At 44.0% G+C, this 12,758-nt stretch overlaps 1 protein-coding gene across 4 annotated transcripts in view; it reads left to right on the top strand.

Annotated features, from left to right (window-relative positions):
- Nucleotides 1-12,758, top strand: part of LOC114697100 (LIM domain containing preferred translocation partner in lipoma) — a 611,216-nt gene that overhangs the window by 116,731 nt on the left and 481,727 nt on the right. The window lies entirely within an intron of this gene.

Here is a 12,758-nt window from a genome sequence, read left to right as displayed (position 1 = left end):
CTTTGTAAGTACTAAGCTTGCTGTATTTTATTCTTTAAACGAAGATACTAGCTATCCAGATAATAGAGCGTGAAGACTGTTAGAAGTATCCTTAAAAATCATTATGTTCAAAATTTGGAGATTCTGGGAACACTGATTTTTTTGCCCCCATATCTCCAAGAGTAGCATGTCAGGGTTGTGAAAGCAACTTGCTTCCCCCCCTCCCCAAAGTATGTTATAATTCTAAACTGTATCATTGTTGCTGAATAAACATACTTAAGAAAATTAAAATAAGACAGCACAAAGACCAGTAGTGTCTCAGCAAAGATGTATGGACTTGAGAGTCTGGGCTATAATGTTGCTTGTACTTGAATGACATGCACAACTTGAGTGAGATTGAATAATGAAACCTGGTTAGGCCTCAATTTAAGTGACTTTAAATAGGAATAAATATGCCTCGTATGTTAAGTTGTAAGGATTGGAGGAATATCTGTCCAGGCCCAGGATAGTGTCTGGTGCATGATCTGCCGCCCACAGGGCCAGCCTCTCTGCATGGTGGGCCTGCTTATCGGAGTAGCATACTTAACAGGTGCTGACCGCAGTTCACCTCTGTGGCGATACTGCCTTCCTCTGCCCTAGTTTCTCTTTAGAAACTAGACCTTGGCACCAACCTGGTCCTGGAGTTGCTGATCTTAGGAGGGTATAAACCACAGAAAAGGGCATAGAAAAGGGCAGCCACTGTGGTGGAGGGGTTCTTAGAACTCGCTGATGAATACCTGTTTAAGAACCTGGCCGAGTCTTATCCAGAAGGGGAGTATGGGAAGATTGAGGCTGGTGATGGAGAGGGTTAGTTCGTGTTTGCTGTAGGTAAAGGTGCCTGGGCCTGGTCTGGAATTACGGCAGGTGAGGGCTAGGAGGAGGAAGGGCCGGCAGAAGAGAGGCCCAAGGAAGAAGTTGAAGGTCGGAGTCTGAGTTTGTGATCGAGTCTGAGACGTTGTAGACTTGCAGCCTAAAGGTGCAGAGTTCTTCAGGGCCACTTTCTAGTCAGCACCCCACATATGTGTTTGCATATCTGTGCATAAGTGTGTATGAATAACAGGGCCGATGAGTTCAGGGACTTACCCAAGGCCAGAAAGCTAGGAAAAAGCTTTCATTTGACGAAAGAGTTAAGTCTGGTAATGACTGTGAGTGATAGAAATGGTCGGGGGAGCACGGAGGGAAAGGACCTCGGCCCCGTTTCCTGCCCCCCAGGCAGGCAGTGAGTAGGAGTTTGAAGTTTCAGTATTTGATGGCATCACCTCCTCTGCTTTCCCAGAAACTATTCCTCGAAGTATGAATTGAGTCGTTCCTCTGTTGGGAGATGTCTCAGTTCAGAGCTGACTTTCTGCTGTGGTTGTTTACCTAAAACATGGTAACAGCAGGCACTTTAGAGGTAGCATAGTCAAATGGTGAAAAACAAAACACCCCAAACAAACAACCAAACAACACAACAACAAAACACCCAATGCTGTGGAGCCAGCAGGCCTGGGTGTGGGTCTGGAGACCTGTGTGGATTGTACAAGTGGATTTGCATGCTCCTGCCTCAGTTTGCCTCCTGTAAGTTGGAGGAAAATGGTTTCTGTGTGATATGTTTGTTCTGACAGTGTTTCCAAACTGAATATGGATCATATGATCAAAGGGTGAAGGGGATATGGACTTGAATTCTTGTTCCCCATATGTGAATTGCGAAAGTGAAGAATTGATGAGCAATGGCGCGTGCGCGCGCACACACACACACACACACACACACACACACACACACACACACGCTATTTTAGAATGTGATGGTTGAATCCACCCACTATGTGGTTCTCCTCTGCCCTTGGCCCCAAGCTATGGGAAAAGAACCCTTTAGGTCTAGAGTTTCCTTGCTTACTGTGTTGTCTTGGGAGAATCTCTTACTTTCTAGCCCTTTATTTATTATTATTATTATTATTATTATTATTATTATTATTTATTTTTAATAATAAATAAATGCAGGTGTGTCTGCATGAGGATGTCAGCTGGAGAGATTGGTGAGCTCTCCCATGCTTGCTGCTAGCGGCCTAGCATCCCCTTAAGGTTCAAAAAGACTCACTGGTCAGAAGAGGAACGGGAGAACATCTAGAGGAAGGGGAACATCTAAGGGCCTTGGAATGACTTGGACTAAGATTTGTGCCACACCTCGTCACAATATACCACAATTCTCCTTATTGTGAACCTTTTTTTTTTCCATGTACTTAGTTCTTTCACAGAGGAAGACAGAAATCGCAGGGTTATTTAGCTCCTGAATTCTTGAGAGGGTGGGGAGAAGTCTCTGGTTGGTGCTGCTTCAGATGTGAAGGCTCTGCACCCCCCCCATCCCCCATGTGTGCCAGTGACTTGTTCCTTGGCTATTCAGGTTTGAATGAGTCAACACACTTGTGACCCTGTGCTGTGCTTGGCAGTACACTAAGATTAGTCAGAAGGCTAAGCTACTTGTTCTAACCCTATAACCCACCCACTCTGGATGTTTGTCAGTCTCTGGAACTTTTCTTCCATACCCATGGTTGCTTCTAGAGTGTTCCGTCTCTTACTGCCTTATGTGGTTGATTTGGAAATCAAGAAGGATTTTATTTTGAAAGTAATCTTTTTAGATCTCAAGCTACTTCAAATAGGTAGCTAGGGACCAGTCAGTGATTCAGTGGGTAACGGTGTGTGCCATCAAGTCTGGTGACTTGAGTTTGAGCCTCAGAATCCACGTGGTGGAAGGAGAGAACCAACTCTCAGAAGCTGACTTCTAAGAATTATGCACCATGGCTTACATTCCCTGCTCCCTTCACACACAAAACTGGAAGAAGAAGAAGCAATTGATATGCTTGTGTCCTCCTTGAATAAGTGTGCTGATTATAGAAGAGAAAATCAGTTTAAACTTGAGGGCAATTGGAAAGTGGTTCCTGAATTCAAGCTGGTACCATACTGGGGATATTTGGTTGAAAGGGAACCATGTAAAGTTTGAGCTGAAGACGTTTAGTTTCCCACCAGCCTCTACCTACCATGGTTCTAGTATATTACTTGCCATAGATCCATGACTTTGAGAGCCCCACTTTAAAAAAGCAATCTTTCCCCCTACCCCTCGTATTTGCACTCATGTTTATCTGTGTGCCAAAGCACACGTGTGGAGGTTGTAGGACAACTTGAGAGAGCGAGAGTCTGTTCTCCTGCTTTGTGGCTCCCGAGGATTGAACGCAGGCGGTCAGGCTAGGAGGGGAGTGCCTTTAGCAGCTGGACCATGTCTTGGGCCCCTGATCCCATTTTTGATGCAACCCGTGGAGATGTGTTTCTCGCAGAGACACAGTCACTGCGGGGGTGGAAGGCTCCTGTTGACAAGTGGAGGTCCAGCAAGGTCGCATGTTGAGGAAATGGCCAAGTCAAGATGAGAAGCCAGCTCTCTAATTGTCGCGCCGCTCCTCTGCTCTTTCTAACACATCCCTCCTCCCCCTTGTCAGGTGAAGAGAGAGCCAGATGGTTTGACAAGCGGTTCTCGTGGCTGTCAAATCTGCCTTTCTTTCTGCTCTGACAGGCAGTTCTTTGGGGAGGGGCTGATGATGGAAAGGGAGGCAGTGGCGGGCGGGGCGGGGGGGGGGGGGAGGGAAGGAACACAGCCTGCCTGATTCCTTATGAGACATAGGTGTCCAATAAGCTCTTGTTTCTCTGGCAAGAAGCAAGGCAAAGGTATGAGTCGTCGTCACCTTGAATTTCAGCACACAGAGGCCTAGAAATGGCAGGCTGTGTTTGGAGACATCGATTTCATATGTATCTATCTTTAAAAATCATGTTTAGGATGCCATATCCATAAATACTAATAAGACTGTCTGATTCCAATTTTCAGGTGAGATTAGCATTTTATTGAGTATTTTATCTGTCAGATTCAATACACTATGTACCATCCTCCCAGGCTTATTAGCATAATTGCTGTGCTTAAGCAACAATAAAAAATTCAGCAGTAAAATAGCAGTTAGTGCAGGCAATTTGTTATCAAAAGCTTTTACTTAAGGACAGCTCCAGCCTGCATTTATTAGCAAGTAAGGGTTATAATTTATTTTTATTTGGAAAAACAAAAAGAGGGAAAAAGAGTTTTCCTTTTTTGTTTTAGAAATAATGGAGGAATTAGAAAGCATCGCCTCTCTGGAAAATTGTCCACATTCCGTCTTCCTTTGCAGGCTGTGCTGGGAATAGATGCCACTTGAGGCGTGTTGGCTCAGACAAGAAGATGCTCTCCCAGGCATTGGAACACATGAGTAGTAATGTCCCTTTCTGTTTGTACAGACATTTCCAAAACACTTTCAAATATGTGTTGTTGGTAGAATTTCATACCAGTTCTGTGAGGCCTCCGTTCTTAGAAGTAAGGAGTTGAGTTGGAATGATTCTTCCAGTTGAGGCATTTGAGTGGCGTAGGCACTCAAGAGCTATTCTTCTAGCTTCTAGTCACACCTCTACATGGTGACTCTTCACATCACTGCCCCTAGTTCCTGATTTGGGTGTTATCTCCCCTGCTGTGTGGTGTAGGATTTTTAGCAAGCCATATCCCATTAGGTTGTTCTGCGCACACATACGTTGACAAACCAAATGACAGGCAGGCAATATACATAAACATTCCTTCACACACAGAATTGTTGTATGTATATGTGCATGCATATCTATGCACAAACATATCCATGCCCAAGTTTTTAATTTATTTTGTAGTTGTGTGATACATGCATGTCTGTGTGGGTGCCCTCATCCCTGTGGGAGCACACGAGGGCCAGAAGTTCCCTGTCAGCATGTCTCCTCTTCCTTTTCTTCAACTTACTTTTTGAGACAAGGCCTCCCGCTAACACTGAAGCTCACTGATTTGCCTGGACTGGTTGTTCCGTGAGCCTCTGGCATTCGCCTGCGTCCGTCACTGTATTGGTTGGGTGCTCGGAATCCAGACTCAAGTCCTCTTGCTTGTGTGACAGGGACTTGACTCACCGAGCCATCTTTGTGTCCCTCTGAGGTGTAACTCTTTGTTCATTTGTTTTGCTTAGGTAAACTGGTTGGAGCAGTTCTGCCACATGAGTTTATCTCAACCCAAGTGTCTTCCATTCTCTGCCTTTAAAGCTCGTGTCTCATTCTCTGTCTGTGTCTATCTGTTGCTCTCACTCTCTCTCTGACTGACGCAGAGGATCACGGGTGATTGCCACCTGTGAAGGACCTGGTAGAGCAGAAATGAGTTTTATAAGTAACTCGTCAGTCTTTGCAGAGCAGATGGATCGGATTTTAAAAGGTGGAGATTTAGAAGTCATTTTTTTTTTTCATCTTTATTTCTTGAGAAATGTATCAGAAATAAAAAGAGAACATTAAATTGATGCTTTTTAGTGTGGTTTAGGCTGAAATTATGGTAATAATTTTCAAATTGAAGATAAAATTTTTGGTGGAAATGGACAATTGAAGCTCGTAAACTTTGAGATAAGCTATTGGAGCATCTTGTATCTTTTGTTTGCTCAGTAAGTTCCAGGAAAGACTATCATCACAAAGTGGAAAGTCTAATGTGAAACTTTGTACAGGCCACTTGGGGCTTATAGACTAACTCAGTTGGGGCCAGAGGACTGAAGATATGTTTCTACTATCAGAAGGGATATTAATAATAAATTGATACCATTCTCCTCCTTGAGAACCTATCATATAACAGCAGCTCAGCTTGGATGTTTTCTTTGACATTTAGTTTTCATGTTGCGTTCAGTTACTCCCTGAGTGAGCATCTATGGTGCCTTTCTTGTGTACCAGACGCTTTGATGTGTTGCACACAGCATCTCATTTAATTGTCATAAAACTGTAAGCTGTAGGAGCTGGTTATGTTCTCAGTGTGTCGATGAGGAAGCTTAGGGAGGAAGGCCTTGACCTTGTCTCACACCTGACAAATAGCAGAGCTGCCCCTCCCCCCAATCTTACTGCACCACTTGGCAAAAGAAGTAAGTAAATGAGGAAAAAAAGAAGACTGAATGGGGAGACCGGTGAGCCATAGAACAGTAAGATGTGGAACCTAGACATTCAAAGAGCAATGAATTTGAAACTGGACAGGATACCTGTCAGTGTTCTTAAAACATGTCTCTCCCTCTCTTTCTCTCTCTCTCTGTCCCTCTCTTTGGTTTTTCCAGACAGGTTCTCTGTGTAACAGCCCTGGCTGTCCTCGAACTTACTTTGTAGACCAGCCTGGCCTCAAACTCACAAAGGTCTTCTACCTCTGCCTCCTGAGTATTGGGATTAAAGGCATGTGCTACCATGCCTGGTCCCTAAATCTGTCTCTTAATACCACTATGGAAATAATTCTCTCTCCCAGTGTCAGTATGGGAATAAATTTGACTTAAAAAAAAAAAAAAAAAAAGGCACGTGAGCATGTGAGAGTTGGCAGAAGCGCGTGGTTCCTGGTGAGTGTCCAGCATCTGTCGAACTGTCCTAGAGGAAGCAGTTTTGTGTAGTGGTGAGGAACAACCACCAAAGCTGCTTTGTTTTTGCCTGAGTCCGTTATGCTTCATACTATGTGACCTTGGAGAACAACTTCTTTGTGCACCCGTTTCCTCGTCAGTGAAATAAATCCCACAGGATCACTGTGAAGATGAAAGGAAATAAGATGAAGTATGCAGAACAGGACTCAGGACCAAAGCCCTTCCAGTGTTAGCTTTTCCTGCTCCCCTGTGCTCTAGTGGCGTGAGAAGCCTATTGCATTCTTGTCCACTCAATGAAGCCCAGTGAAGAAGGTTAGCTTTGGAGCGAGGAGTTGCATTTACACACCACTGATGTCCTTGGAAGAGCTTCGGGTTTCCCTGTCTTTGACCTTTGGTGCCTGCAGATAGTTCAAGGGAGCAGAAGCCTCAGATGACAGCGGATGGGTGGAATGGAATGCACCTTTGTGCCTGATAAACTGTGGTGGCAAGTTGCCTTGTGGCTACCGCAGGTCAGTTTGCTGGTCAACCGTGGGCTGAGACTGGTATTTTTTCTGGGTCTCCTTGGCAGGTTCTCTCTTTCTTTGGACTGTCCAGGCCTGGGTGATGTCCTAGAGTTGCCTGGCATTTCTCTTCTCTAGAAAGCATTGATAAACCGAAAGTGCCAGGGGCTGGGTAGAAACTTCTTCAAAGGTAATCCAGTCTACCTCAGAGTGAGTCCACTGTAGACAGTTGTACAGGTGTTGTGTGGAGGTGAACTCTGGGATGGAGGCTTCTGCAGGATCCTGTGCTTTATTGGGCTCATTGTTCCAAACAGCAGGAGTGTAGTGTGTGTGTGTGTGTGTGTGTGTGTGTGTGTGTGTGTGTGTGTGTGTGTGTGTGTAATTTCTTGGAATTAATAATGTGGATTTGGGGGCATTTCTTTGTCCTACTCAAAAATAGAAACACTTGTTCATATCATTACAAAAATCTTCATAGGAAAGAACATTAAGATGAAGCCTTACACTGAGTGTGGGTGGGGCTTTGTGGTTTCCAAAGCACTTGTACACATTTTCTTCTGTGTGCTTCTTATTGCCACTAAGAGTCAGGCAAGGTAGGGCTGCCCTTCTGTATGTAAGTCACAGAGGGTCACAGAGGTGCAGTGAATTTCCTTGCATCAATGGTGGATGCATACCCACAACATTTAACTGTGGGGTGTGTTCTGTTTTGCCACCCTACTTAGAGGTCAGTGAGGTCATTCTTACCAAGTGCTACCAGGTTTTATAGAGTGGGAATTTATCCTAATAATGCTCACATTTACTCTCCTTCTTGAAATAGGTTGGTTAAAACCATCTATAATTTGCTATGAATTAAGTATAAAAAGAATTAAATCTCTAGGACTTTCAGTTAAACCAGCATGTGTTTCTCAAAAATCAAATGTCAAAGTATTTCCTGAAACTCACTTTAATGAAGAGGAGAGGTGAACGAACAACTCCTTTTTGCATGGTGATTAGGAAACAGGATGTGCGAACCCGCTGTCTGAATTTAAAGAGGCGCACTCATGCTGATGCAGAACCTGGATGGGCACCTCACAGAGTTTCATGCTGGCAGAAATGTTAAATGAAAGAAGTTCTCCTTGAGCATATTAATGACTTTGGGTTTGTGTGAAAACGAAGGTGTTTTGTAAGTTGGATCTGAGAGGTTATATGTCTTTACACATAAAAAAAAACCAAAAAACCAAGCCTGACTCAAGGATCTAGTTCTGATTACAGAGTGTCTTTATTAGAGAGCCCAGCATATCCTCAGATGACGGAACAGAGGGACAGAGATGCTCTTGAACTTATTAATGATGAGGACTCTGCACTTTGCTGCCTTGAAAGTGGAAAGGATCACATTCGTTCACAAATACTTTGGAGTCTCTCAGATTCCGTGGTACCTTGGAAGTCTAGTGCAGAGAATGTGTATTTTGGAATACTGTTTCCTTTCTTCATTCTGCATAGTTTCTTAGGTGCTATGAATTCTGAGTGTACTGTTGCCTTCTTGAAGGCCTGCTGTGGAAGCAAACAGAATTATGTTTCCATTTGTGTGTTTTTTTGATCCCTTGACTTGTGTATTTGATGGTTTTTCTTGAGGTCTGCGGAGTATAGAAATAGTTTTTAGTGTGATTTACGCATCACATACAGATCAACTTGTATGTTTCAAGGTCATATAGTTGTGGAATCTCTTCTTTCAGGGACTCTGTGTATTGCACACCCCTTCCTCCACCTCTCCACGGAAACTTAGAGATGAACTCACTAGTGTGGCAGGGCAGTCACAATGGAGGCTTTCCCTCCATGTTTCTCACATCTTTCTGTTTGATCAGGTTTTGAATGGTCTCGTGTCCTCTCTGTTCGATCGTGAACTTCCTGAGGGCAGGTGTCCTGTGCTCATCACCACTTGGTACATGGCACACAATGATGCTCATTGCTAACTAGTTGGGTTTCTGTCTTCAGAGGCTGAAAAAGTGGTTTTTGGGTGTAGAGAGATGGCAGTGTATAGTGGTCTTCTATTCTGTTCCAAGGTAGTCCACTCAGAGCCTTTGCCTGCAGCCGCTGATTAGGGGACCATCACCTGGCTATCCCAACTGTGAGATCTCCTAAGCTAAGGCAATGCACTCTATACTCTCTCGTTACATCCTGTGTAGAATGGCTCTGCCACCTCTCCCCACACTTGACAAGTCCCTAACATAGCCCTTTCCTTACTCACGTGTTGTAAGATAATCACGAATGGTTTAGGGGATAAAAGAGGTACTATCTATTTTTTTGTAGATGGAGGTTGTTTAATTTTTAAAAAGTTGATTGATGGAAAAAAATCAACATATTGTACATCTTTAAAATGGAACATTATTCAACAATAAAAAGATATAAAATGTTGATATATGCTACATCATGCCCAAATCTTGAAAACATTGTTCTAAGTGAAAGGAGGTCACAAAAACTCATGCTCCATGATTTCATTTCTCTGAAAAGTTCACCATAGATAAACTGTATAGTCTATCAAGATGGATTGTAGATTAGTGGTTGCTGGCATATTTGGGGTAGAGAGTAAGGACTGATAACTGATAGTATGGGTTTCTTTTGGGAACCTTGAAAATATTCTTAAGTTAGATTGTGGTGATGATTGTACAAGTCTGTAACTATCAAAAACTGAATTTAGACTGTATATGAATTATACCTCAGATGAGTGTGAAGAAATTTAGTCTGCCGTTCAGTGGAAAACCTTTCCAAGTTCCTTTAGGGAATCAAAGTAGTATGTGTTGCCATGTTTTTTAACTCACCTTGATTTGTTTGGGGGCAAAGTCATCTTGCATACTTTCCAATGATGAACACAATCAGAAAACGTTTGACATAACCAGAGTCACCAGACCTGAAATATATTGTTCCCTTACTTTGCGCATAGTCTGTTTTTTGAGCTTTAAAAATTTCTACTCCCTGAAAATGTTGATTAGTGAGATATCTGATAAGAAATAACAGGCTACTGACAGCCCTGATTGTATAAATAGGCGTTTGGGATTGTGTTCATGGCGTGCTTGTCAGCACAAGAGAAATGTGTGATTATGTTGAATGATGGTTAATTTTCTTATCCACCCATTTTAAAAATAAAGATATACAGCTGGAAGCCAGGTGCCCAGGAGGTGGAAAGGAGACTTAGAACCCTGTTACTGAATTCCAGAAAGGATGTAGAAGGAACAGATTCCAGTTTAGGTCTTGGTGTTTGAGTTGTGGCTGAATTCTGGTTATGCTGTGGAGTTGGAGAGACTGTGCCTGGTGCTTTATGAAGGATGTTTCATTTATTTTTGTTTTGGGCGGCGTCTAGACAACTGTCCATCCTCTTCCTTGTAGGCCATTGTACCATCCTAGTGGGAGTGTGTGGAGGCAAGAGGGGGCTTGTCTTTCTACCTTTGCATGTCATAGTTCATCCACAAACAACCCTCTTTGATTAAGTATCCAGTGCAACCAATTCATAGGCGCTCCAATTAAACTTTAATGAACAAGTGGGTGTATTAATATCAGCTGAGTAATGTAGGCAGCGTGGATTCCAGTAAGTGACTCACTTCTCAGAGCAGCTCATTACCCATGCACGGTTAGAGTTACTAGAAAGCTTCCAGCTCTGTTTGAGTGGATCTGGTTTGGGTCTTGTCATTCTAGCAATCCTCAGGGCTGGTTTCCCGTCTAGTGACAAAACCACAGTCATCCAGACCTCTGTTTTCAAAGTCGGTTTGGGGATGGGAGGCTTGTTCGCATTGATCAATTAGGCTTTCTATGGCACAGTGCCCATGAGAACTTGGGTTTTTTGCTGCCTTCCTGTGGTGGCTGCACTCTTTCAGTGGCAATTCTTTTGCTCCTCAAAATCTAGAGGCACCTGTTTTGAATGAGCATCCCAGTGTCCTGCTTCCATCTGCCTCTGCCTCAGTCTGTGAGTTCTCATGGCCACACCCCAAAGAGCATGATGGGCTTGGGATGTTGAACCTTTGTAGATATAGCCCTGTTCTGTCTAGATACTGCCGATCATACCTTCTTCCTGGGGGAAAGATGGTAATCAGTATAATGCTCTTAGTGTAAGACCTGGCACATAAGGTCTCAGGAATGTTTAGGAACTTGGATAAATGGAAGAGGGCTGAAGAAGATGACTTGGAGATGAACGGGTTCAGCCATTGATAATTCAGTAGACATTGAACTTACATTGGACTTAAAATCTCAATATAATTTTAGAGTGAAAGAAGATACAACTTGGAAAAGATGATATGTAGTGAGGATTTAAAGAGAAAAAGAGATTCCAGAAACTGGCTGCCAGTGAGAAGGCGAGGGGCTGGGGTGGGGACAGGTAAGGGCGTGGGAAGGCAGTCAACCATGACCATGAACAGCAGCAGGGGCATGGCTGTACAAGGCGGAACATTCACGGTATTCAAGTAGGAGACATCCTGGGACTGAGGCTTCTCATTGACAGTGGGTCAAGATGTGCCCTGGGCCACCAAGTGTCATTCCAGTTGTTTGTTGTTCTGACTCTGTTCTTTCATCCTTCCTGGAAACCAGTGGAAGCTGATGCAGAAGGATGCCAGGCCGAGGGAGCTAATAGTAAGACTGTGGAAAGGGCTGTAAGTCTTTCTGCTCAGTGGCCTTGGTAACACAGCAGCCTGAGTCATTTGACTTTCTCTCGGGCAGTTCCTCCACAGTAAGGGGCCACATCTGAAAACCCCCAACCTTGAAGATCAGGGAGTATGAGCTCCAAGTAGTCAGCGAAGTCTCAGAGGTTTGGAGGAAGAGACTGGCTTGCACATGACTGGTTCTTTTCTACACCAGATAGTCCTGTAATTCACTGCCTTTTTTCTGTGGAGAAGAGAGGGATCCCAGTAGAAAGGGAAACAGCCAGAATGGTAGGAGATGTTCTGATACTGCCTGGCTTCTTGCCCTCCACACTCTCCAATGTCAATACAGTTCTTTAGGAGAAAAACTAGGAGGCTGGAACAGGAGGACAGGGCCATCTTGGGCAAGTGGGGAACCTGGGATGGTTTTCTGAGCAGGCAATGATGTAATTCAGTCTGTAATGTAGGCTGGCTGATCTCCTGATGCAACTTCAAATGAAGGGCACACTTGATAGCTGACATCTTGTGCAATGCTGTCAAGGTCTGTGGTCCAGGGATCAGCCCCCATGGAGAAACAAGCATTCCTCCGTGCCAAACTTGGGACATAACTCCTCACCATCAGATTTGGGTCTCCCTCCCAAGCATCTTCTTCGAGTCTGTCACAGGGTAAGAAATCGAGGAGAAAAGCTACGCATTTCTTAATAACCTTGGGTCAGGATAATTAATAGGCAGAGGGCATTTTTTGGAAGTTTGAGGAAAACAGAGGGGATTCTCACAAATCAGAAATCAAATAGGTCAGTGATAGGCACCGGGAACCATACATTGCTTGTAGAAAACAGGACTGGCTATTAGATATTCATGAGTCGATCGTTTGTCCATTGTGTGTTTCTGTATTTTTGGGTGTGGGCTACAACATTTGCATTTTGAAACCCTTCTCAGATAATTCTGATGACTACTCCCCCCCAAAATTTATTGAATTTAAACTCATACTGAGTTAGGCAGTGCTTAAAGTGCCTGAAAGAGAAAGACACTGAGAACGTGGAAAGAGTGAGGAGAGGCCACAAAGGTCAGAAGAAGGGTGTGGTCCCAGCTGGAGAGGAAGCTACAAGGAGACAGGGGATGAAGAAAGCATCCTGACCACCTGCTTCCCTCCTACCCTAGGCTTATTCCCGCCGTCAGCCTTTAATCTGGCCAGCAGCTCTCTGATTATCCCTACA

The sequence above is a fragment of the Peromyscus leucopus genome, chromosome 12, assembly GCF_004664715.2.
Source record: "Peromyscus leucopus breed LL Stock chromosome 12, UCI_PerLeu_2.1, whole genome shotgun sequence".
Taxonomy (NCBI): Eukaryota; Metazoa; Chordata; class Mammalia; order Rodentia; family Cricetidae; genus Peromyscus; species Peromyscus leucopus.
The sequence above is the reverse complement of the archived record's forward strand: the minus strand, read 5'-3'. Positions and strand labels throughout refer to the sequence as shown.